The sequence below is a fragment of the Manihot esculenta genome, chromosome 6, assembly GCF_001659605.2.
Source record: "Manihot esculenta cultivar AM560-2 chromosome 6, M.esculenta_v8, whole genome shotgun sequence".
Classification (NCBI taxonomy): Eukaryota; Viridiplantae; Streptophyta; class Magnoliopsida; order Malpighiales; family Euphorbiaceae; genus Manihot; species Manihot esculenta.
In genome coordinates, this window is record NC_035166.2 from 28558522 (window position 1) to 28583178 (window position 24657).

Below are 24657 nucleotides of genomic sequence, written 5' to 3' on the forward strand. Positions count from 1 at the left end.
TACAGTTATGGTGCATGCACAGGTCAAGCTTGGTGAATGAAAAGTTTAAAGTTTTTATGAAAATGTATGATCATGTATGTGATTTATCAGGTATAACAGGATGCATGTTAGGCTTGCTACGGATTTCGGCGACCTTAAGTCGATCTGAATCTTAGCGCCAGAAGTGGTCCGGTTTTCGGGTCGTTACAGCCACTAACAATGTAGCCGAATACGAGGCTATCATAATGGCCATGAGAATCATCAAAGAGTTAGGCATACAAAAATCCATTATTTTTAGTGACTCACAATTAATTTTTAATCAATGCAAGGGATAATTCGAAGTCCGAGAATCGAACCTTATCAAATACGGTGAAAAGGTTTGGTCCCTGATGAACCAGATCAAAGATGGAAAAGGCAGCTACGAACTTTGCCAGATAATCAGAGGCAACAACAAAGAGGCGGATCTTCTAACCAAGATGGCAGCAGTAGGGGAAAAACACTTGACCCAACCATTTCAATTGAAGGAATTGCAAACTCCAACAACGGCAGAAGAAGAGTCCTTCCCCATAGAAGAAGAGGAATTATGGATGACACCGGTGTACATATTCTTGATACAAGATGACCTTTCATCCAATGAATTATCAACCAAATAGATAATAAGAAAGTTTTCTAAATACACACTAATTGATGGTTGGTTATACAGGAGATCCACAACACATCCATGGCTGTGGTGTGCTACTGAAGAAGAAGGCTAGGAAATATTAAGAGATATCCATGAAGGTGATTGTGGGAGCCACGAAGGAGTCCAAACAATCACCCAAAGAGTATTTAGACAAGGATATTACTAGCCGATGATAATGAAAGACGCAAAGCAATTTGTCCAAAAGTGTCAAAGATGCCAGGTACATGCAAACATCCTAAGGATCCTAGGAGAAATGCAAGCGACTATTGGAAGTCCCAGGCCTTTCTTTCAACGGGGGATAGACATCCTTGACCCGTTCTCTAAGGCAACCGAATAAAAAAAATTCATAATCGTGGCGGTAGATCATTTCAGCAAATGGACAGAGGCTGAGACGGTACAGTCCGTCACCACTCAATAAGCGATTTTCTTCATTGGTAAAAATATATTCACCCGATTCAGAATATTGAAGATAGTAATCACCGATAATGAAACTCAGTTTGTAAGCTCCAGGTTTAAAGACTTATGTAAGAAATGAGAAATTGACTAAAGATTCAACTTAGCCTATCATCCCCAGACCAATGGTATGACCGAGGTGACTAACAGAACCATCTTACAGGGTCTAAAGAAAAGACTCGACCAAGCCAAGACCAACTGGCTCAAAGAGTTACTCCACATACTATGGGCATACAGAACTACCCCTACGACAACTACAAGAGAAACACCCTTTTCTCTTATATATGGAGTCGAGACAGTCATTCCCATGGAAATTCAAATAGATAGCTTCAAGACACAATACCTTGAGATATCAGGGAATCCTGAAGAAATGCATTTCAATTCAGACCAAGCAGAATTCCTGAGAGAAAAGGTTGCAATTAGAACAACGATTTACAGAAATAAAATATTCTGAATGTTCAACAGCAGGGTTAGGTCACAAGTCTTCAATATAGGAGATTTAATCCTTAAAGGAGCAGATGTGATGGGTGGTAACGTGGAATCTAATAAGTTGGGCAAAAATTGGAAATAACCGTTCAGAATCTTGAAGGTTATTCGCCTAGGGTCATATAAGCTAACCAAATTAAACAGTTAAGTCAATCTCCATTCTTGCAATATCTATATCCTAAAAAGGTTTTATTAGTAACAAATTAACAAGATATTTTCACAAATGGTATTTTTCAGTAACAAGGAATGATGAAATTGCCTCTCTCAAAGGCCATAAACTAGTCTCTCGCTAGGCCATCCGGGTATTGATCCCGCTAAGCAAGGCCACAAGGCAATCTTAGCTAGGCCAAGCCATAAGGTAGTCTCTCGCCAAGCCATCTAGGCGTTGGGTCCATTAAGCAACGCTACAAGACAATCTTAGCCGAGCTAGGCCATAAGGCAATTCTCGCCAGGCCATCCGGACATTGGTCCCACTTAGCAAGGCCACAAGGCAATTGTAACGACCCGAAAATCAGACCGCTACCGGCGCTAGGATCTAGATCGGCTTAAGGCCGCCGGGACCCGTAGCAAGCCTGACATCTAACCTGTAAACCTGTACAATCCCATACATGATCAACAACATACATAAAAATTAAAACTTTTCTTTCCATTCATACACCAACTCAACCTGTGCATGCACTATATATAGCATAATCATAACATTGATCCCTCTGTGGGATCTCATCAGTGCCCCCAATGGGTGACATAACATATGCTGAGTTGGTTTACATAAACATCATAAAAAAATCTCTAAGATCATGTATTAAAAGGGATAGCAACAATCTATGGTCAAGCACACCTCTAACATCCATAAACATCATCTCATTACATATCTAAACTGGTTAAGACATTACAATTACAATTTGATCATGTCCATTGCTAGCTATTACATAATCAAGACTTCTTTACTCTATCCGGACTCCTGCTCTATACTGTACCTGCAAGCCTGGGGGTAAAGGGAGAGGGGTGAGCTAAAAGCCCAGTGAGTAGAACTATAAAACATATTAACACTATGCTTCAATGAAATGCATCATAACACAGACAATTCACATAAGGGTTGGGTGAACCTGTCACCAATTAGTCCAAGCTAACTTTGTGCCAGGCCGTAGCATGGGGTCCTGGTCTTCCTGTCATAACATACATTACTTACCATTGCCCCAGGGCCTCCTCTGGGCTCCTGGTCTTCGAGTCCCATAACCGTGCCAGGCCGTAGAATGGGGTCCTGGTCTTTCCTTACTCTGTGCCAGGCAGTAGAATGGGGTCCTGGTCTTCCTGTCATGGACTAATTGGGTCATCCAATATTCACCCACATCAACAATAATCGATGCAATGCGGCATATTCGTGAAAACTAATGCAATCATCCTATTGCATAACCATGATGCATGAAACATGATAAAACATTTAATTTCTCAATTTAAAAGATTAAGTTTAGTTCCACTCACCTCTGGCCGACTCTGACAACACCGAAGCAGCTGAACTCACTGCTGGGGTCCCCGATTCCTCGGGTCCGAACCTACACAGGTGGACTCAAATGAGGGACCAAACATACCTGAACATAACTATAAACTACTCCCTAAAAACCCCCTAAAACATCATGAAACAACCATAGAAAAACATGCAAAGGAGGCCTGGACAGGGCACTTTCGGTGGCAGGTTCGGCGGCCGAAAGTCCCTCCAGAGCCGAAAGTCAGGCAGGTTCGGCGGCACCTTCGGCGGCCGAAACTCCCAGACAGAGACGAAACTCATGCATGTTCGGCGGCACTTTCGGCGGGCGAAACTGCCAGACAGAGACGAAAGTCTCCCTTTCGGGGGCAGGCTTCGGCAGCCGAAAGGCTGCCTCCCCAGCCATGTTCGGCGGCCGAAAGTCCTTCGGCTGCCGAACCTGGTTTCTGCCAAAGGGCAGAAACTTGGCTCCTTTTGCACATTTCGCCTCCAAACCTTCCAAACATGCATCAAACCTATTCTACAACACACAAACACAAGCATACATGTCCCTAGGGGCCTCAAACCATCATAAACCCCATCTACAACACATCAAGCATCCACATTGTTCATGAACATACATTTATACCCATAAACATAGCCACAACCTAAACATGCATTCTACCCCATAAATCTACTTAAAACTTACTTAAAACATGCAATGAGCTTAAGATCGGCTCTTACCTCTTGAAGATCGAGAGAGAGAGACGACCTAAAACTCGGAGGTGGGAGAGATTGGGTTCTTGAACCTCCAAGCTCCAAAACTTTGCTCAAAAGCTCAAAATCTTCAAAACAAAGTTAAAACTAATGAAAATCTTGAAAGATCTAGAGGAAAAACATCAAAGATTGGTGAGGGACGGCGGAGAGCTCACCTTGGCCGAAAATGGGGAAAAAGCTCGCCCGTTTTCGGCTAAGGGACCCTTTTATAGTGGCTGGCCAGGCCACGTTCGGGGGCCGAATGTGCCTCCGTATGCATGCCATGTTCGGCGGCCGAACTTGAGGTTCGACGGCCGAACCTGGACTTTCCTCACTTATGCCTTCGGGGGCCTAAAGCACTCCCGAAGTGCATGCATGTTCGGCGGCCGAACTAGGGGTTCGGCGGCCAAACCTGAGTTTTCCTCCAATGCTATTTTCATGCAAAAACTCATTCTCTTTCATGCTTAAAACATAAAACACATTAAAACATTTTATGAAAACATGGTTCTTACCCTTCTAGAGGCCTCCGACATCCAAGATTCCACCGGACGGTAGGAATCCCGATACCGGAGTCTAGCCGGGTATTACAGCAATCTTAACCAGCCCAAGCCAAGCCATAAGGCAGTCTCTCGCCAGGCCATCTGGGCATTGGTCTCACTAAGCAAGGCCACAAGGCAATCTTAGCCAGGCCAGGCCATAAGGTAGTCTCTCGCCAGGCCATCCGGGCATTGGTCTCACTAAGCAAGGCCACAAGGCAATCTTAGCAAGGCCACAAGGCAATCTTAGCCAGGCTAGCCATAAGATAATCTCTCACCAGGCCATCCAGAAGTTGGTCCTACTAAGCAAGGCCACAAGGCAATCTTAGCCAAGCTAGGCCATAAGGTAGTCTCTCGCCAAACCATTCGGGTGTTGGTCCCACTAAGCAAGGCCACAAGGCAATTTTAGCCAGGCTAGACCATAAAGCAATTTTCACCAGGCCATCCGAGCGTTAGTGTAACGACCCGAAAATCGGACCGCTACTGGCGCTAGGATCCAGATCGGCTAAAGGCCGCTGGGACCCGTAGCAAGCCTAACATGTAACCTGTAAACCTGTTTAATCCCATACATGATCCACAACATACATAGAAATTAAAACTTTTCTTTCATACATTCTATCATACACCAAACTCAACCTGTGCATGTACTGAACATAGTCATAATCATAAACTTGACCCCTCTGTGGGATCTCATCAATGCCCCCAATGGGTGGCATAACATGTGTTGAGTTGGTTTACATCTACATCATAAAACATCTAATGATCATGTAATAAAAGGGATAACAACATCCATAGGGTCAAGCACAACTTCTAATCCTCAATATCATTATACATAACCTGACTATTCAACTTTACATCACCTTACAATTTATCATGTCCACTTTCTATCTATTACAAACACATGACTTTACTCTTCTTGACTTCTCAGTCTAGCCCGTACCTGCAATCCTGGGGGATTAGGGAAAAGGGGTGAGCTACGAGAGCCCAGTGAGCAGAATAATAGAAAACAACATTTCAAATCTCATGCCATCATGTAATGCAACACATCACAACAAATCACATCTCGGATGGTATTGTCACCAATAGTCCTCTACATTCCAAAGTGTCGGGACGTAGAATGGGTACAACCGGTCTTTCTCTTAACATAACATATCATAACATTCCAATGTGCCAGGGACGTAGAATGGGTACAACCTGGACTTTCTCTTACATAGTGCCAGGGACGTAGAATGGGTACAACCTGGACTTCCATACCATATCATGCCGTAACATCATCATACCATATGAGGACTAAAGAATCATCCAATAACCAATCCACATCAACATCATAAATGCAATGCAACATATTCGTGAATTCTAATGCAAACAACCTAATTCATCACATGGCATTCATGATGCATGAACATGCTAAAAACTTTATAATTTATTTGCTTTAAATCGTAAAGGTTTATTCTACTCACCTCTTGGCTAGCTCTGACAATGACTGATGCAGCTAACTCACTGCTGGGGTCCTCGGTTCCTCGGGTCCGAACCTACACAGGTGGACTCAAATGAGGGACCAAACAACTAGAACATAACTCTAAAAACATCCCCCCAAAACCCCCTAAAACACCTCAAGACAATCATGCAAAGGAAGGTTGAACAGGGCAGGTTCGGCGGCACCTTCGGCGGCCGAAAGTCCCTCCAGAGCCGAAACCCAGGCAGGTTCGGCGGCACCTTCGGCGGCCGAAAGTCCCAGACAGAGACGAAAGTCTCTTTTCGGGGGCAGGCTTCGGCAGCCGAAAGGCTTGCCTCCCCAGCCATGTTCGGCGGCCGAAAGTCCTTCGGCTGCCGAACCTGGTTTCTGCCAAAGGGCAGAAACTTGGCTCCTCTTGCCTCCAATGCCTCCCAAACCTTATAAACATGCATAATCCTATTCTACAACACACATACTCAAGCATACAAGTTCCTAGGGGCTTCAAACCAACTAAAACCCCATCTACAACACATCGAACAACACAAATCCAACATACATTTCCCATAATCCAACAAAAACCCAAAAACTCATAAAACCCTACACATGCATTTCTACTTCAAGAATCAACTTAAAACTTGTTAAAAACATATAGTCAGCTCAAGATCGGCCCTTACCTCTTGAAGATCGAGAGGAAAACGACCCTAGCTCGAAGATGGGAGAGATTTGAGTTCTTGAACCTCAAAGCTCCAAAACTTGCTTTAAACTCGAAAATCTTCAAAACAAGCTGAAAACTCATAAGAAAAACATGAAAACTAGAAGGGAGAAGCTCAAAACAGAGGAGGGGCGGTGGAGAACTCACCTTGGCCGAAAACGGAAAGAAAAGCTTGCCCGTTTCGGCCATGGGGTCCTTTTATAGGGCTGTCCTTACCACCTTTCGGCGGCCTAACGTGCCCCCACAGCGCATGCAAGTTCGGCGGCCGAACATGAGGTTCGGCGGCCGAACCTTGGCTGATTTAAACAAGGCTTTCGGAGGCTTAAAGCGCTCCCAAAACCTCCCCACGTTCGGCAACAAGGCTTTCGGAGGCTTAAAGCGCTCCCAAAACCTCCCCACGTTCGGCGGCCGAACATGACTTTCGGCGGCCGAACCTGGCAAAGTCTCCAAGGCCCTCTCCACTCAAAACTTGGATTTATTTTCATTAAAAACCATAAATTACATCAAAACATTTTAAGAAAACATGGTTTTACCCTTCTAGAGGTCTCCGACATCCGAGATTCCACCGGACGGTAGGAATTTCGATACCGGAGTCTAGCCGGGTATTACATTCTCCCCCCCTTAAGAACATTCGTCCCCGAATGTTCCTCAACTAGCACATAGCATGGCATACACATATCATACATACAAAGCACATAAAATTCACAAGGAACAAACCTCAGAAAAGATAAGGGTATTGCTGGAGTATGGATTCCCGTGTCTCCCAAGTGCATTCTTCCATATTGTGGTGGTTCCACAGGACTTTCACCATCGGGATTTCCTTGTTTCTCAGCTTTCTGATCTGGGTATCTATGATCCGCACTGGCTGCTCAACATAGGTGAGATCCTCTTGGATCTCCACATCAGGCTCACTAAGAATATTGCCCGGATCTGACACAAACTTCCTCAACATTGAAACATGGAAAACCGGATGGATTCTTTCCATTGAAGCAGGCAAATCTAGCTTGTACGACACATTCCCAATCTTTTGCAAGATTTCAAAGGGTCCAATGTATCGTGGGGCTAGTTTACCTTTCTTCCCAAAGCGAACCACTCCTTTCATAGGAGACACTTTGAGCAATACCAGATCCCCCTCCTGAAACTCTACTTGCCGTCTGCGGATGTCTGCATAACTCTTCTGTCTGCTTGCAGCAGTCTTGATCCTCTTTCTGATTATGGGTACCACCCTGCTGGTAATCTCTACTAGCTCAGGCCCTGCCAAGGCCTTTTCTCCAACTTCTTCCCAGCAAACAGGTGACCTGCACTTCCTTCCATATAAAGCTTCATATGGAGCCATCCCGATGCTAGTATGATGGCTGTTATTGTAGGCAAACTCCACCAAAGGTAGATGCTGCCTCCAAGAACCGCCAAAGTCCAGCACACACATTCTGAGCATATCCTCGATAGTCTGGATGGTCCTTTCTGACTGTCCATCAGTCTGGGGGTGGAAGGCAGTACTGAAATCCAACCTAGTACCCATGGCATTCTGCAGACTCCGCCAAAACCTAGAGGTGAACTGGGGTCCTCTATCCGACACTATTGAAACAGGAACCCCATGCAGCCTGACGATCTCATCAACATATACCTGCGCCAACTTGTCCACAGAATAGCCACTCCTGACAGGGATGAAGTGAGCAGATTTGGTGAGTCTGTCCATAATTACCCATATGGAGTCCAATCTGTTGGACGCCGCCGGTAACCCCACTACGAAGTCCATAGCTATATTCTCCCATTTCCACTCTGGAATAGGTAGCGGGTTAAGCATTCCAGCCGGCTTCTGATGTTCCAGCTTCACCCTCTGACACACTTTGCAGGCTGACACAAACTGTGCCACTTCTTTCTTCATCGCTGGCCACCAATAAACTTTCTTCAGATCTTGATACATTTTGGTGGCTCCGGGGTGAACGTTGTATCTTGCATTATGAGCCTCCCTCATAATGACTCCTTTTAGCCCTATGTCGTCTGGTACACAAAGTCTGCTCCCATAGCGGAGGATCCCCTTACTGTCAAATCTGAACTCACTGTCCTTGCCTGACTGAACAGTCTTGGCAATCTTCACTAACTCTGGGTCCTCATGCTGTTTCTGAGCCACTTGCTCCAGAAACACAGGTGTCACTCTCATCTGGGCCACTAAAGCACCTGTACCAGACAACTCCAACTGTAGACCTTCATCAATGAGCTTGTAAAACTCCTTCACCACTGGTCTCCTCTCTGCCGTGATGTGGGATAGATTGCCTAGTGACTTCCGGCTTAGGGCGTCTGCCACAACATTCGCCTTACCCGGATGATACTGAATCTTGCAATCATAATCACTCAGCAGCTTTACCCACTGTAACGACCCGGAAACCGGACCGCTACCGGCGCTAGGATTCAGGTCGGCTTAAGGCCGCCAGAACCCGTAGCAAGCCAAACAAACATCCTGTGAACCTGTTTAATCCCATACATGGTCAACAACATACATAACAATTAAAAACTTTTCTTTCATTCAAACATTTCTTTGCCAAGCCTAGCCTGTGCATGCACAAACATAACATAAACCTCTCATTGGAGTCCTCATCAAAATACTCCAATGGGGTAACATAACATAACGTAGGCTTGGATTACATAGGCATCATAAAAACATTATATCTCATACAAGACCATGTGTACCGGGAATACAACAGACTCTAGTCAAGCACATTATCAAACTATCATTACATTACATCTCATACTTTTACATTACCAACAAACCATGTCCACAGCTAAGCTATTACATAAACTTCTCTTACTCTGCTGACTTCTCTATCAACTCTGCACCTGCAAGACTGGGGTTAGGGGAGAGGGGTGAGCTATAAAGCCCAGTGAGCAGAAACTAAAAACATTTGCTTTAATTCCTCCATTTTTAGGTATATTATTATTCATTTTATTGTTATTATAATTCCTCCATTTTTAGGTACATTATTATTCATTTTTATTATTATTTAACTTTTTCTTATTCATGCTTTCATGAAATGCAACACATCACAGCTAATCACATAAAGGATGGTATTGTCACCATTAGTCCTCAACATCTCCAAATGCCAGGGGCGTAGAATGGGCCTCACTGGTCTTTCTCTTACATAACATAACATTCCAAAGCGCCAGGGGCGTAGAATGGGCCTCGCTGGACTTCCTCTTACATAGTGCCAGGGGCGTAGAATGGGCCTCGCTGGTCTCCCATAACATATCATCATAACATAACATCAGAGGACTATGGATCACCCAACAACCATCCACATCAACATCAATTTATGCAATGCAGCATATTCGTGAATTCTAGTGCAAACATCCTGAAATATTGCATGGCATAATGATGCATGGGCAATGCTTTATGATTCATTCATTTATTCATTTACTTTACTTTAAAACTTAAGGGGTTGTTCCTCTCACCTGGTGACTGAAGCTTAACAACGAACTCTGAACGACTATCTCACAACCGGGGGTCTCGGTTCCTCGGGTCCGAACCTACACAGGTGGACTCAAATGAGGCACCAAACAACAGGAACATAACTCTAAACATACCCCCAAAAACCTCCTAAAACATCCTGAAAATATCACATAGAGATATGCATGAAGTGGCTGAACAGGGCACTTTCGGCGGCACCTTCGGCGGCCGAAAGTCCTGGACAGAGACGAAACTCAGGTAGGTTCGGCGGCACCTTCGGCGGCCGAAAGTCTCGGACAGAGCCGAAACTCCAACTTTCGGGGGCAAGCTTCGGCAGCCTAAAGCTGCCTCTCAAGCCATGTTCGGCGGCCGAAACTCCCTTCGGCTGCCGAACCTGGTTTCTGCCAAAGGGCAGAAACTTTGGCTCCCTTAAGCATTTTTGCCTCCAAACTCTCAAATCATGCATAACCTCAACCAAAACATGCATACAAGCTCCTAGGGGTCTCAAACAAACAAATACCCCAACTACAACACTTCAAGCATACTCAAACATGCCACATTGTTCAAAAATCACATAAAACCTAACATTTGCTTAAAAACTCACACAACCCTATACATGCCATTCTACCCCATAAAATCACTTAAAACTTACTTAAAACATGCATTGAGCTTAAGATCGGCTCTTACCTCTTGAAGATCGAGGGTTGAGGAGATCTAAACTTGGAGATGGGAGAAGTTCCAACTTTTGGTCTCCAAGCTCCAAAACTCGTTCTAAGCTCAAAGATCTTCAAAACCAAAGTTATAAACTTGTAAAGATCATGGAAAAAGGAAGGAAAAGCTCAAGATTGAGTAAAGATGGCGGAGAGCTCACCTTGGCCGAAATGGGGAGAAAAACTCGCCCGTTTTCGGCTAAGGGACCCTTTTATAGTGGCTGGCCAGGCCACGTTCGGGGGCCGAATGTGCCTCCGCATCCATGCAATGTTCGGCGGCCGAACCTGCACTTTCCTCACTCAGGCTTTCGGGGGCCTAACGTGCCTCCAAAACGCATGCATGTTCGGCGGCCGAACTTGACTTTCGGCGGCCGAACCTGGGTTTTCCTCCACAGACTTTTCATGCAAAAACTCATTTAATTTCATACTTAAAACCATGAAATACTTTAAAACATTTTATGAAAACATGCTTTTACCCTTCTAGAGATTTCTGACATCCAAATTCCACCGGACGGTAAGAATTCTGATACCGGAGTCTAGCCGGGTATTACATTCTTCCCCCCTTAAGAACATTCGTCCCCGAATGTTCACCAAACAACACATAACATGGCAAACATATAACATACATATATAGCACATCAACACATAGGGATCTAACCTTAAAAGAGATGAGGGTATTGCTGGAGCATAGACTCCCGTGTCTCCCAAGTGCACTCTTCCAAGTTGTGGTGGTTCCACAGGACTTTCACCATCGGGATTTCCTTGTTTCTTAACTTTCTGATCTGGGTGTCTATGATCCGCACTGGCTGTTCAACATAGGTGAGATCCTCTTGAACCTCCACATCAGGCTCATTAAGGACCTTGTTCGGATCTGACACAAACTTCCTCAACATGGAAACATGGAAAACCGGATGGATTCTCTCCATAGAAGCAGGTAAATCCAGCTTGTACGACACATTACCAATCTTTTGCAAGATTTCAAAGGGTCCGATGTATCGTGGGGCTAGTTTACCTTTCTTCCTGAAGCGAACCACTCCCTTCATTGGAGACACCTTGAGCAATACCAGGTCCCCCTCCTGAAACCCTAACTGCCTTCTACGGATGTCTGCATAACTCTTCTGTCTGCTTGCAGCAGTCTTGATTCTCTCTCTGATTATGGGTACCACCCTGCTGGTAATCTCTACTAGCTCAGGCCCTGCCAAGGCCTTCTCTCCAACTTCCTCCCAGCAAACAGGTGATCTGCACTTCCTTCCGTACAAAGCTTCATATGGAGCCATCCCGATGCTAGCATGATGGCTGTTGTTGTAGGCGAACTCCACTAAGGGTAGATGTTGCCTCCAAGAACCGCCAAAATCTAGCACACACATTCTGAGCATATCTTCTATTGTCTGGATGGTCCTCTCTGACTGTCCATCAGTCTGGGGATGGAAGGCAGTACTGAAGTCTAACCTGGTACCCATAGCACTCTGCAGACTCCGCCAAAACCTGGAAGTGAACTGGGGCCCTCTATCAGACACTATAGACACTGGAACCCCGTGCAGCCTGACAATCTCATCCACATACACCTGCGCCAACTTGTCCACAGAGTAGCCACTCCTGACAGGGATGAAGTGAGCAGATTTGGTGAGTCTGTCCACAATCACCCATATGGAGTCCACTCTGTTGGACGTCGCCGGTAACCCTACTACGAAGTCCATAGCTATGTTTTCCCATTTCCATTCTGGAATCGGTAGCGGGTTAAGCATTCCAGCTGGCTTCTGATGTTCCAGCTTCACCCTCTGACACACTTCGCAGGCTGACACGAACTGTGCCACTTCTTTCTTCATCGCTTGCCACCAATAAACTTTCTTCAAATCTTGATACATCTTGGTGGCTCCGGGGTGAATGCTGTATCTTGCATTATGAGCCTCTCTCATAATGTCTCCTTTTAGCCCTATGTCATCTGGTACACATAATCGACTCCCATAGCGGAGGATCCCCTTGTTGTCAAATCTGAACTCATCATTCTTGCCTGACTGAACAGTCCTGGCAATCTTCACTAACTCGGGGTCCTCATGCTGTTTCTGAGCGACTTGCTCAAGGAACACGGGTGTCACTTTCATCTGAGCCAACAAGGCACCTGTACCCGACAACTCTAACTGTAGCCCTTCTTCGATGAGCTTGTAGAACTCCTTTACTACTGGTCTTCGTTCTGCTGTGATGTGGGATAGACTGCCGAGTGATTTCCGGCTTAAGGCATCAGCTACAACATTAGCCTTACCCGGATGATACTGGATTTTGCAATCGTAGTCACTGAGCAGTTCTACCCATCTTCTCTGTCTCAAATTCAAATCTCTTTGACTCAGGATGTACTGCAGGCTCTTATGGTCTGTAAAGATCTCACATTTTACCCCATAGAGGTAGTGCCTCCACATCTTGAGTGCAAAGATTACTGCTGCCATCTCCAGGTCGTGTGTGGGGTAATTCAACTCATGCTTCTTCAGCTGCCTAGAAGCATAAGCAATCACCCTCTCATTCTGCATCAGTACACAACCCAGTCCCACACGGGACGCATCACAAAAGACTGTAAAGTCCTCATCACCAGATGGCAGAGCTAAAACTGGTGCTGAAGTCAACCTCTTCTTAAGCTCTTCAAAACTCTCTTCGCACTGGTCGGTCCACAGAAACTTCTGATTCTTCCTGGATAACCTGGTTAGAGGAGCTGCTATCTTTGAGAAGTCCTGAACGAACCTCCTGTAGTAACCTGCCAAACCCAAGAAACTTCTAATCTCTGTCACTGAAGTGGGTCTAGGCCAGTTAGCCACAGTTTCTGTCTTCTTGGGGTCCACCTCAATACCATTCTCTGACACTACATGCCCCAAGAACGAAATGCTCCTCAGCCAGAATTCACATTTAGAGAACTTGGCATACAAGCCATGTTCCCTCAAAGTCTGCAAGACCAACCGCAGATGATGGGCATGTTCTTCTGCATTCCTGGAATACACTAAGATATCATCTATGAAGACAATAACGAAGTGATCCAGGTATTGGCTAAATACTCTGTTCATGAGATCCATGAATGCTGCAGGGGCGTTCGTTAACCCGAACGGCATCACTAGGAACTCAAAATGCCCATATCTGGTCCTGAATGCTGTCTTTGGCACATCTTCATCTCTGATCCTCAGCTGATGATACCCAGATCTCAGATCTATTTTGGAGAAACAACCTGCTCCTGCTAGCTGGTCGAATAGATCATCGATCCTAGGCAACGGGTACTTGTTCTTGGTAGTAACCTTGTTCAACTGTCTATAGTCGATACAAAGTCTGAGGGATCCATCCTTCTTTTTCACTAACAACACTGGAGCACCCCAAGGTGAGGCACTCGGTCGGATGAAACCCTTGTCTACCAGCTCTTGCAACTGTTCTTTAAGCTCTTTCAGCTCTGCTGGCGCCATCCTGTAGGGAGGGATAGAGATCGGTCTGGTTCCTGGCATCAATTCTATTTCGAACTCTATCTCCCTAGGAGGCGGTAAACCTGGCAGCTCGTCTGGGAAAACATCTAAGAACTCTCTAACCACAGGCACCGAGGCGGGCTCTCTGACATCTCTGTCTAGCTCTCTCACATGAGCTAGATAACCCTGACAACCCCTCCTGAGCAGCCTACGAGCCTGTAGGGCTGATATCAAACCTCTAGGTGTACTCCCCCTGTCTCCTCTAAAGACAACCTCTGACCCATCCTGACATCTGAACTTAACTACCTTGTCTCTGCAATCCAAGGTAGCACCATGGGTAGATAGCCAATCCATCCCTAGAATGACGTCAAAATCTGTCAAGTCTAGAACCACTAGGTCGGCGGATAGGCATCTTCCCTCTATGAAAACTGGACTGTACGAGCAGACTGACTCTGCCACTGACGGGTCACATTTGGGTCCGCTGACCCATAGGGGACACTCTAACCCAGAGACCATCAAACCCAACCTCTCGACTGCTCTCGGAGAAACAAAAGAATGGGATGCACCCGGGTCCATTAAGGCATAAGCATCTGAACAACCAATGATGATATTACCTGACACCACGGTGTTGGATGCGTTTGCCTCCTGCTGCGTCATTGTGAAGATCCGTGCTGGAGCTGACGGACCTTCCCCTCTGTAAACTGATGAAGAAGAGGCTGACCCTCTCCCTCGGCCTCTGCCACTAACCTGTGTTGCGGCTGAAGCTGCTGGCTGTGCTATGCTACCCGAAGTTGTCTGCTGGGGCTGTGCCGTAGGAATTGCTCTCGGACATTCCCAAGACATGTGTCCCTCTTGCCCACACTTGTAGCAGGCTGTCGTCCCAAACCGGCATACCCCCCTATGTAGCTTACCACACCTTGCACACACTGCATTATCAACATCAGAGCTTGAGCCACTTCCTAATCCCAGACCTGATTTGATCTTGCTCCAGAACTTATTCTTCTTTGGTTTCTTAGTGGTACTGCCCCACTTCTTACTAGCTGAACTCAAGGATGAAGGGTCTATCCTTCCCCCACCTGGGGTCTTAGAACCAGAAGGTTGTGCCACTGACTGCTTGACTTTTCCCTCTATTACGGCACTAGCCTCCATTCTCCTGGCCATGTCTATAATGGCATGGAAACTTTCTCTATCAGCTGACTGAATCAAAGAGGAATACCTGGAATTGAGCCTCATGATATACCTCCTCGACTTCTTCGGATCTGTGTCCAGATGTTGCCCAGCAAACGGCAACAACTTTAAGAATCTATCGGTGTACTCATCGACACCCATCTCATCTGTCTGCTTCAGCTGTTCAAACTCAATCACCTTCAGCTCCCTGGAACTGTCAGGGAAAGCCCATCCTACGAACTCATTCGCAAACTCCTCCCATGACAGACTGTCCACCCTTGGTTTCACATAGTTCTTGAACCACTCTCGTGCCTTCTTGCATTTCAGAGTGAAACCAGCCATCTGAATGGCTCTACTGTCATCAGCCCCTATCTCATCTGTAATTGTTTTGACCTTCTCCAGGTACACAAATGGATCATCACCGGTATCAAACTGGGGAGCACCCAACTTCATATAGTCGGTCATCTTGGCCTTGCTCCCTCCAGATGAGGTAGGTTGAGGTCTTTGGGTTTCTGTAACTGCGGTCTCTGCTGGTGGTGGAGGTGCGGCATCCCCTGGGATAGGGTTTGCTGTGCCTGGATGGAAGGATGGAGGCGGGTACATAGGGTACTGTGGATACTGTGGGTAGAAAGGTGGGTATGGCATGTGAGAAGGGTAAGGATTAAAACTGGGGTAATCCGATGTACCTCCCATCGAATACCCGGGGTATGGTGAAAAAGGTGGGTACTGGGGTGGTGGAACAAACCCCGAGGCCTGAGTGCCTCCCTGAGACTCACCCATGCCCTCTTCTGGCATGCTCACACCAAGACTACCATCCCTCCTCTGGTCCACATCCATCTCTTCTCCCACATCCACTGACCTGCCTCCTTGAACCGTTCCTCTTACTGATCTGTTTCTACCCAGATCCAGAGATCTTCTAGGGTCTCCCACTGCTCTGTCCCTGTTGGACCTACTTGACATTGCCCTTGGCAATGCTGGAGGACGGGCGCTCGTGCCCTCATCCTCCGGTGGTACTCTAGTCAATCTAGCTGATCGACGAGTTCCTCGCATTCTGTTTACTGAAAAACAGCACAGATAACAAAACATTAGCATCCAATGGTTCATGTGGAAACACATGAACCCACATCATATACATAGCATATCTCATGGCATATCATACTTTCATTCTCGACAGGACTCTACATCCTATCCTAGTGGACATGATTTCCTATTGTGCTTGACTTTCTATCACATCTATGAGCCCGACACTCTAGGTCTGACCATATGAACCTAGGGCTCTGATACCACTCTGTAATGACCCGAAAACCGGACCGCTACCGGCGCTAGGATTTAGGTCGGCTTAAGGCCGCCAGAACCCGTAGCAAGCCAAACAAACATCCTGTGAACCTGTTTAATCCCATACATGGTCAACAACATACATAACAATTAAAAACTTTTCTTTCATTCAAACATTTCTTTGCCAAGCCTAGCTTGTGCATGCACAAACATAACATAAACCTCTCATTGGAGTCCTCATCAAAATACTCCAATGGGGTAACATAACATAACGTAGGCTTGGATTACATAGGCATCATAAAAACATTATATCTCATACAAGACCATGTGTACCGGGAATACAACAGACTCTAGTCAAGCACATTATCAAACTATCATTACATTACATCTCATACTTTTACATTACCAACAAACCATGTCCACAGCTAAGCTATTACATAAACTTCTCTTACTCTGCTGACTTCTCTATCAACTCTGCACCTGCAAGACTGGGGTTAGGGGAGAGGGGTGAGCTATAAAGCCCAGTGAGCAGAAACTAAAAACATTTGCTTTAATTCCTCCATTTTTAGGTATATTATTATTCATTTTATTGTTATTATAATTCCTCCATTTTTAGGTACATTATTATTCATTTTTATTATTATTTAACTTTTTCTTATTCATGCTTTCATGAAATGCAACACATCACAGCTAATCACATAAAGGATGGTATTGTCACCATTAGTCCTCAACATCTCCAAATGCCAGGGGCGTAGAATGGGCCTCACTGGTCTTTCTCTTACATAACATAACATTCCAAAGCGCCAGGGGCGTAGAATGGGCCTCGCTGGTCTCCCATAACATATCATCATAACATAACATCAGAGGACTATGGATCACCCAACAACCATCCACATCAACATCAATTTATGCAATGCAGCATATTCGTGAATTCTAGTGCAAACATCCTGAAATATTGCATGGCATAATGATGCATGGGCAATGCTTTATGATTCATTCATTTATTCATTTACTTTACTTTAAAACTTAAGGGGTTGTTCCTCTCACCTGGTGACTGAAGCTTAACAACGAACTCTGAACGACTATCTCACAACCGGGGGTCTCGGTTCCTCGGGTCCGAACCTACACAGGTGGACTCAAATGAGGCACCAAACAACAGGAACATAACTCTAAACATACCCCCAAAAACCTCCTAAAACATCCTGAAAATATCACATAGAGATATGCATGAAGTGGCTGAACAGGGCACTTTCGGCGGCACCTTCGGCGGCCGAAAGTCCTGGACAGAGACGAAACTCAGGTAGGTTCGGCGGCATCTTCGGCGGCCGAAAGTCTCGGACAGAGCCGAAACTCCAACTTTCGAGGGCAAGCTTCGGCAGCCTAAAGCTGCCTCTCAAGCCATGTTCGGCGGCCGAAACTCCCTTCGGCTGCCGAACCTGGTTTCTGCCAAAGGGCAGAAACTTTGGCTCCCTTAAGCATTTTTGCCTCCAAACTCTCAAATCATGCATAACCTCAACCAAAACATGCATACAAGCTCCTAGGGGCCTCAAACAAACAAATACCCCAACTACAACACTTCAAGCATACTCAAACATGCCACATTGTTCAAAAATCACATAAAACCTAACATTTGCTTAAAAACTCACACAACCCTATACATGCCATTCTACCCCATAAAATCACTTAAAACTTACTTAAAACATGCATTGAGCTTAAGATCGGCTCTTACCTCTTGAAGATCGAGGGTTGAGGAGATCTAAACTTGGAGATGGGAGAAGTTCCAACTTTTGGTCTCCAAGCTCCAAAACTCGTTCTAAGCTCAAAGATCTTCAAAACCAAAGTTATAAACTTGTAAAGATCATGGAAAAAGGAAGGAAAAGCTCAAGATTGAGTAAAGATGGCGGAGAGCTCACCTTGGCCGAAATGGGGAGAAAAACTCGCCCGTTTTCGGCTAAGGGACCCTTTTATAGTGGCTGGCCAGGCCACGTTCGGGGGCCGAATGTGCCTCCGCATCCATGCAATGTTCGGCGGCCAAACATGAGGTTCGGCGGCCGAACCTGCACTTTCCTCACTCAGGCTTTCGGGGGCCTAACGTGCCTCCAAAACGCATGCATGTTCGGCGGCCGAACTTGACTTTCGGCGGCCGAACCTGGGTTTTCCTCCACAGACTTTTCATGCAAAAACTCATTTAATTTCATACTTAAAACCATGAAATACTTTAAAACATTTTATGAAAACATGCTTTTACCCTTCTAGAGATTTCTGACATCCAAATTCCACCGGACGGTAGGAATTCCGATACCGGAGTCTAGCCGGGTATTACACCCACCTTCTCTGTCTCAAGTTCAAATCTCTTTGACTCAGGATGTACTGCAGGCTCTTATGATCTGTAAAGATCTCACATTTTACCCTATAGAGGTAGTGCCTCCACATCTTGAGCGCAAAGATTACTGCTGCCATCTCTAGGTCATGTGTGGGGTAATTTAACTCGTGCTTCTTCAGCTGTCTAGAAGCATAAGCAATCACCCTCTCATTCTGCATTAGTACACAACCCAGTCCCACATGGGACGCATCACAAAAGACTGTAAAGTCCTCATCACTAGATGGCAGAGCTAACACTGGTGCTGAAGTCAACCTCTTCTTAAGCTCTTCAAAACTCTCTTCGCACTGGTCGGTCCACACAAACTTTTGATTCTTCCTGGTTAACCTGGTCAGAGGAGCTGCAATCTTTGAGAAGTCCTGAACGAACCTCCTGTAGTAACCTGCTAAACCCAAGAAACTCCTGATCTCTGTCACTGTAGTGGGTCTAGGCCAGTTAGCTACAGCTTCCACTTTCTTGGGGTCTACCTCGATTCCATTTTCTGACACCACATGCCCCAAGAAAGAGATGCTCCTCAGCCAGAACTCACACTTGGAGAACTTGGCATACAAGCCATGCTCCCTCAAGGTCTGCAAAACCAACCGCAGATGATGGGCATGCTCCTCTGCATTCCTGGAATACACTAAGATATCATCTATGAAGACAATAACGAAGTGATCCAGGTACTGGCTAAACACTCTGTTCATGAGATTCATGAATGCTGCAGGGGTATTGGTTAACCCGAACGGCATTACAAGGAACTCAAAATGCCCATATCTGGTCCTGAAGGCTGTCATCCTCCTCCCTTATCCTTAGCTGATGGTACCCCGATCTCAGATCTATTTTGGAGAAACAACCTGCTCCGGCTAGCTGGTCAAATAGATCGTCGATCCTAGGCAACGGGTACTTATTCTTGGTAGTGACTTTGTTCAACTGCCTGTAGTCGATACAAAGCCTAAGGGATCCATCCTTCTTTCTCACAAACAAAACGGGTGCACCCCAAGGTGAGGTGCTCGGTCAGATGAAGCCCTTTTCTACCAGTTCTTGCAACTGTTCTTTCAATTCTTTCAACTCAGCTGGAGCCATCCTGTAGGGAGGGATAGAGATCGGTCGGGTTCCAGGCATCAATTCTATCTCGAACTCTATCTCCCTAGCAGGTGGTAAACCTGGCAGCTCGTCTAGGAAGACGTCTAGAAACTCACTAACCACTGGCACCGAGGCGGGCTCTGTAACCTGACTGTTAAGCTCTCTCACATGAGCCAAATACCCCTGACATCCCTTCCTAAGCAACCTACAAGCCTGAAGAGCTGATATCAGACCTCTAGGTGTACCCCTCCTGTCTCCCCTGAAGACAACCTCTGACCCATCCTGACCTCTGAACCTGACTACCTTGTCTCTGCAGTCCAAGGTAGCACCATGGGTAGATAACCAGTCTATCCCTAGAATGACGTCAAAATCTGTCAAGTCTAGAACCACAAGGTCGGCGGAAAGGCATCTCCCCTCAACAAAGACTGGACTGCACTGGCAGACTGACTCTGCCACTGATGGATCACACTTGGGTCCACTGACCCAGAGAGGACACTCTAACTCAGAAATCATCAACCCCAACCTCTGGACGGCTCTCGGAGCAATAAAAGAATGAGATGCACCAGGGTCCATCAAGGCATACACATCTGAACAACCAATGACTAAGTTACCTGCCACCACGGTGTTAGGTGCATCTGCCTCCTGTTGAGTCATCGTGAAGATCCGTGCTGGAGCTGATGGACCTTCACCTCTGAAACCCGCTGAAGAAGAGGCTGCCCCTCTCCCTCTGCCTCTGCCACTGGCCTGGGTCACGGCTGGAGCTGCTAGCTGAGCCACACTACCAGAAGCTGTCTGCTGAGACTGTGCTCCAAAAGCTGCCCTAGGACACTCCCGAGCCATGTATCCCTCTTGCCCGCATCTGAAACAGGCTGCTGTCCCAGCCCGGCAAACTCCTCTGTGTGGCCTACTACACTTTGCACAAACTGTATTATCCGCACCAGAGCTCGAGCCACTTCCTAGTCCCAGACTGGACTTGACCTTGTTCCAAAACTTGTTCTTCTTCGACTTCCTAGTGGTGTTACTCCACTTTTTGCTACCTGAAGCTGCTGCACTCAGAGAAGAAGAGCCTGGGGTCTTGGAACCAGAAGACTGTGCCACTGACTGTCTGACTATTCCCTGAACGATGGCACTGGCCTCCATTTTTCGGGCCATATCCACTATGGCATGGAAGCTCTCCCTATCTGCTGACTGGATCAAGGAGGAATATCTGGAGTGGAGTTTCATGATATACCTCCTTGACCTTTTCTGGTCTGAGTCAAGATTTTGCCCTGCAAATGGCAACAGCTCCAAGAATCTGTCTGTGAACTCCTCTACACTCATATCATCGGTCTGCCTCAACTGCTCAAACTCTATCATCTTCAGCTCCCTTGAACTATCTGGGAAAGCCCATCCTGCAAACTCATTTGCAAACTCCTCCCAAGACATGCTATCCACTTTCGGGTTCACATAATTCTTGAACCACTCTCGTGCCTTCTTGCACTTAAGAGTGAACCCAGCCATCTGAATGGCTCTATTGTCATCAGCCCCAATCTCATCTGTGATCACCTTAACCCTTTCAAGATACACAAATGGGTCATCCCCTTTTTCATACTGAGGAGCACCCAATTTCATGTAGTCGGTCATCTTGACCTTACTCCCACTGGCTGAGCTAGGTCTAGAAGGTTGAGTAACTGGGGCTGCTGGTTCTGTAGGTGGTGGAGGTGGTGCAACATTTTCTGAGGTAGGGTTTGCTGGATTTGGATAGTAAGGTGGGGGTGGATACATTGGGTATTGTGAATATGGTGGGTAGTAGGGTGGGTATGGCATCTGTGTGGGATAAGGGGTGAAGCTAGGGTAATCCGATGTACCTCCCATCGAATACTCGGGATTTTGTGAGAAGTGTGGGTAGTGGGGTGGCTGAACAAATCCCGAGGCCTGAGTGCCTCCTTGGGACTCTCCCATTCCCTCTTCTGACATGCTAACTCCCAGACTGCCATCCCTCCTCTGCTCTACATCCATATCATCCCCTATGTCTTCTAACATTCCTCCCTGAACTGTTCCCCTCACTGATCTGCTCCTACCCAGATCCAGAGACCTTCTAGGGTCTCTTACTGCTCTTTCTCTGTTAGACCTACTAGACATTGCCCTAGGCAATGTAGGAGGACGGGCGCTCATGCCCTCATCCTTAGGTGGCACTCCAGTCAATCGTGCAGATCGACGAGTTCCTCTCATCCTGTTTTCTGAAAGGCAGCACATAACAAGCAAACATTAGCATCATATGGTTCATGTGGGCACACATGAACCCTCATCACATACATCACATATCATTAATGCACATGCATATAATCATGGCATTTCACATCATCATGCAAGACAGGACTCCACATCTTATCCTAGTGGACATGATCTTCCTATTGTGCTTGACCTTCTATAACATCTATGAGCCTGACACTCTAGGTCCGACCATATGAACCTAGGGCTCTGATACCATTCTGTAACGACCCGAAAATCGGACCGCTATCGGCGCTAGGATCCAGATCGGCTTAAGGCCGCCGGGACTCGTAGCAAGCATGACATGTAATCTGTAAACCTGTTTAATCCCATACATGATCCACAACATACATAGAAATTAAAACTTTTCTTTCATACATTCTATCATACACCAAACTCAACCTGTGCAGGCACTGAACATAGTCATAATCATAAACTTGACCCCTCTGTGGGATCTCATCAATGCCCCCAATGGGTGGCATAACATGTGTTGAGTTGGTTTATATCTACATCATAAAACATCTAATGATCATGTAATAAAAGGGATAACAACATCCATAGGGTCAGGCACAACTTCTAATCCTCAATATCATTATACATAACCTGACTATTCAACTTTACATCACCTTACAATTTATCATGTCCACTTTCTATCTATTACAAACACATGACTTTACTCTTCTTGACTTCTCAGTCTAGCCCATACCTGCAATCCTGGGGGATTAGGGAAAAGGGGTGAGCTACGAGAGCCCAGTGAGCAGAATAATAGAAAACAACATTTAAAATCTCATGCCATCATGTAATGCAACACATCACAACAAATCACATCTCGGATGGTATTGTCACCAATAGTCCTCTACATTCCAAAGTGCCGGGACGTAGAATGGGTACAATCGGTCTTTCTCTTAACATAACATATCATAACATTTCAATGTGCCAGGGACGTAGAATGGGTACAACCTGGACTTTCTCTTACATAGTGCCAGGGACGTAGAATGGGTACAACCTGGACTTCCATACCATATCATGCCGTAACATCATCATACCATATGAGAACTAAAGGATCATCCAATAACCAATCCACATCAACATCATAAATGCAATGCAACATATTCGTGAATTCTAATGCAAACAACCTAATTCATCACATGGCATTCATGATGCATGAACATGCTAAAAACTTTATAATTTATTTGCATTAAATCGTAAAGGTTTATTCTACTCACCTCTTGGCTAGCTCTGACAATGACTGATGCAGCTAACTCATTGCTGGGGTCATCGGTTCCTCGGGTCCGAACCTACACAGGTGGACTCAAATGAGGGACCAAACAACTAGAACATAACTCTAAAAACATCCCCCCAAAACCCCCTAAAACACCTCAAGACAATCATGCAAAGAAAGGTTGAACAGGGCAGGTTCGGCGGCACCTTCGGCGGCCGAAAGTCCCTCCAGAGCCGAAACCCAGGCAGGTTCGGCGACACCTTCGGCGGCCGAAAGTCCCAGACAGAGACGAAAGTCTCTTTTCGGGGGCAGGCTTCTGCAGCCGAAAGGCTTGCCTCCCCAGCCATGTTCGGCGGCCGAAAGTCCTTCGGCTGCCGAACCTGGTTTCTGCCAAAGGGCAGAAACTTGGCTCCTCTTGCCTCCAATGCCTCCCAAACCTTATAAACATGCATAATCCTATTCTACAACACACATACTCAAGCATACAAGTTCCTAGGGGCTTTAAACCAACTAAAACCCCATCTACAACACATCGAACAACACAAATCCAACATACATTTCCCATAATCCAACAAAAACCCAAAAACTCATAAAACCCTACACATGCATTTCTACTTCAAGAATCAACTTAAAACTTGTTAAAAACATATAGTCAGCTCAAGATCGGCCCTTACCTCTTGAAGATCGAGAGGAAAACGACCCTAGCTCGAAGATGGGAGAGATTTGAGTTCTTGAACCTCAAAGCTCCAAAACTTGCTTTAAACTCAAAAATCTTCAAAACAAGGTGAAAACTCATAAGAAAAACATGAAAACTCGAAGGGAGAAGCTCAAAACAGAGGAGGGGCGGTGGAGAACTCACCTTGGCCGAAAACAGAAAGAAAAGCTTGCCCGTTTCGGCCATGGGGTCCTTTTATAGGGCTGTCCTTACCACATTTCGGCGGCCTAACGTGCCCCCACAGCGCATGCAAGTTCGGCGGCCGAACATGAGGTTCGGCGGCCGAACCTTGGCTGATTTAAACAAGGCTTTCGGAGGCCTAAAGCGCTCCCAAAACCTCCCCACGTTCGGCGGCCGAACATGACTTTCGGCGGCCGAACCTGGCAAAGTCTCCAAGGCCCTCTCCACTCAAAACTTGGATTTATTTTCATTAAAAACCATAAATTACATCAAAACATTTTAAGAAAACATGGTTTTA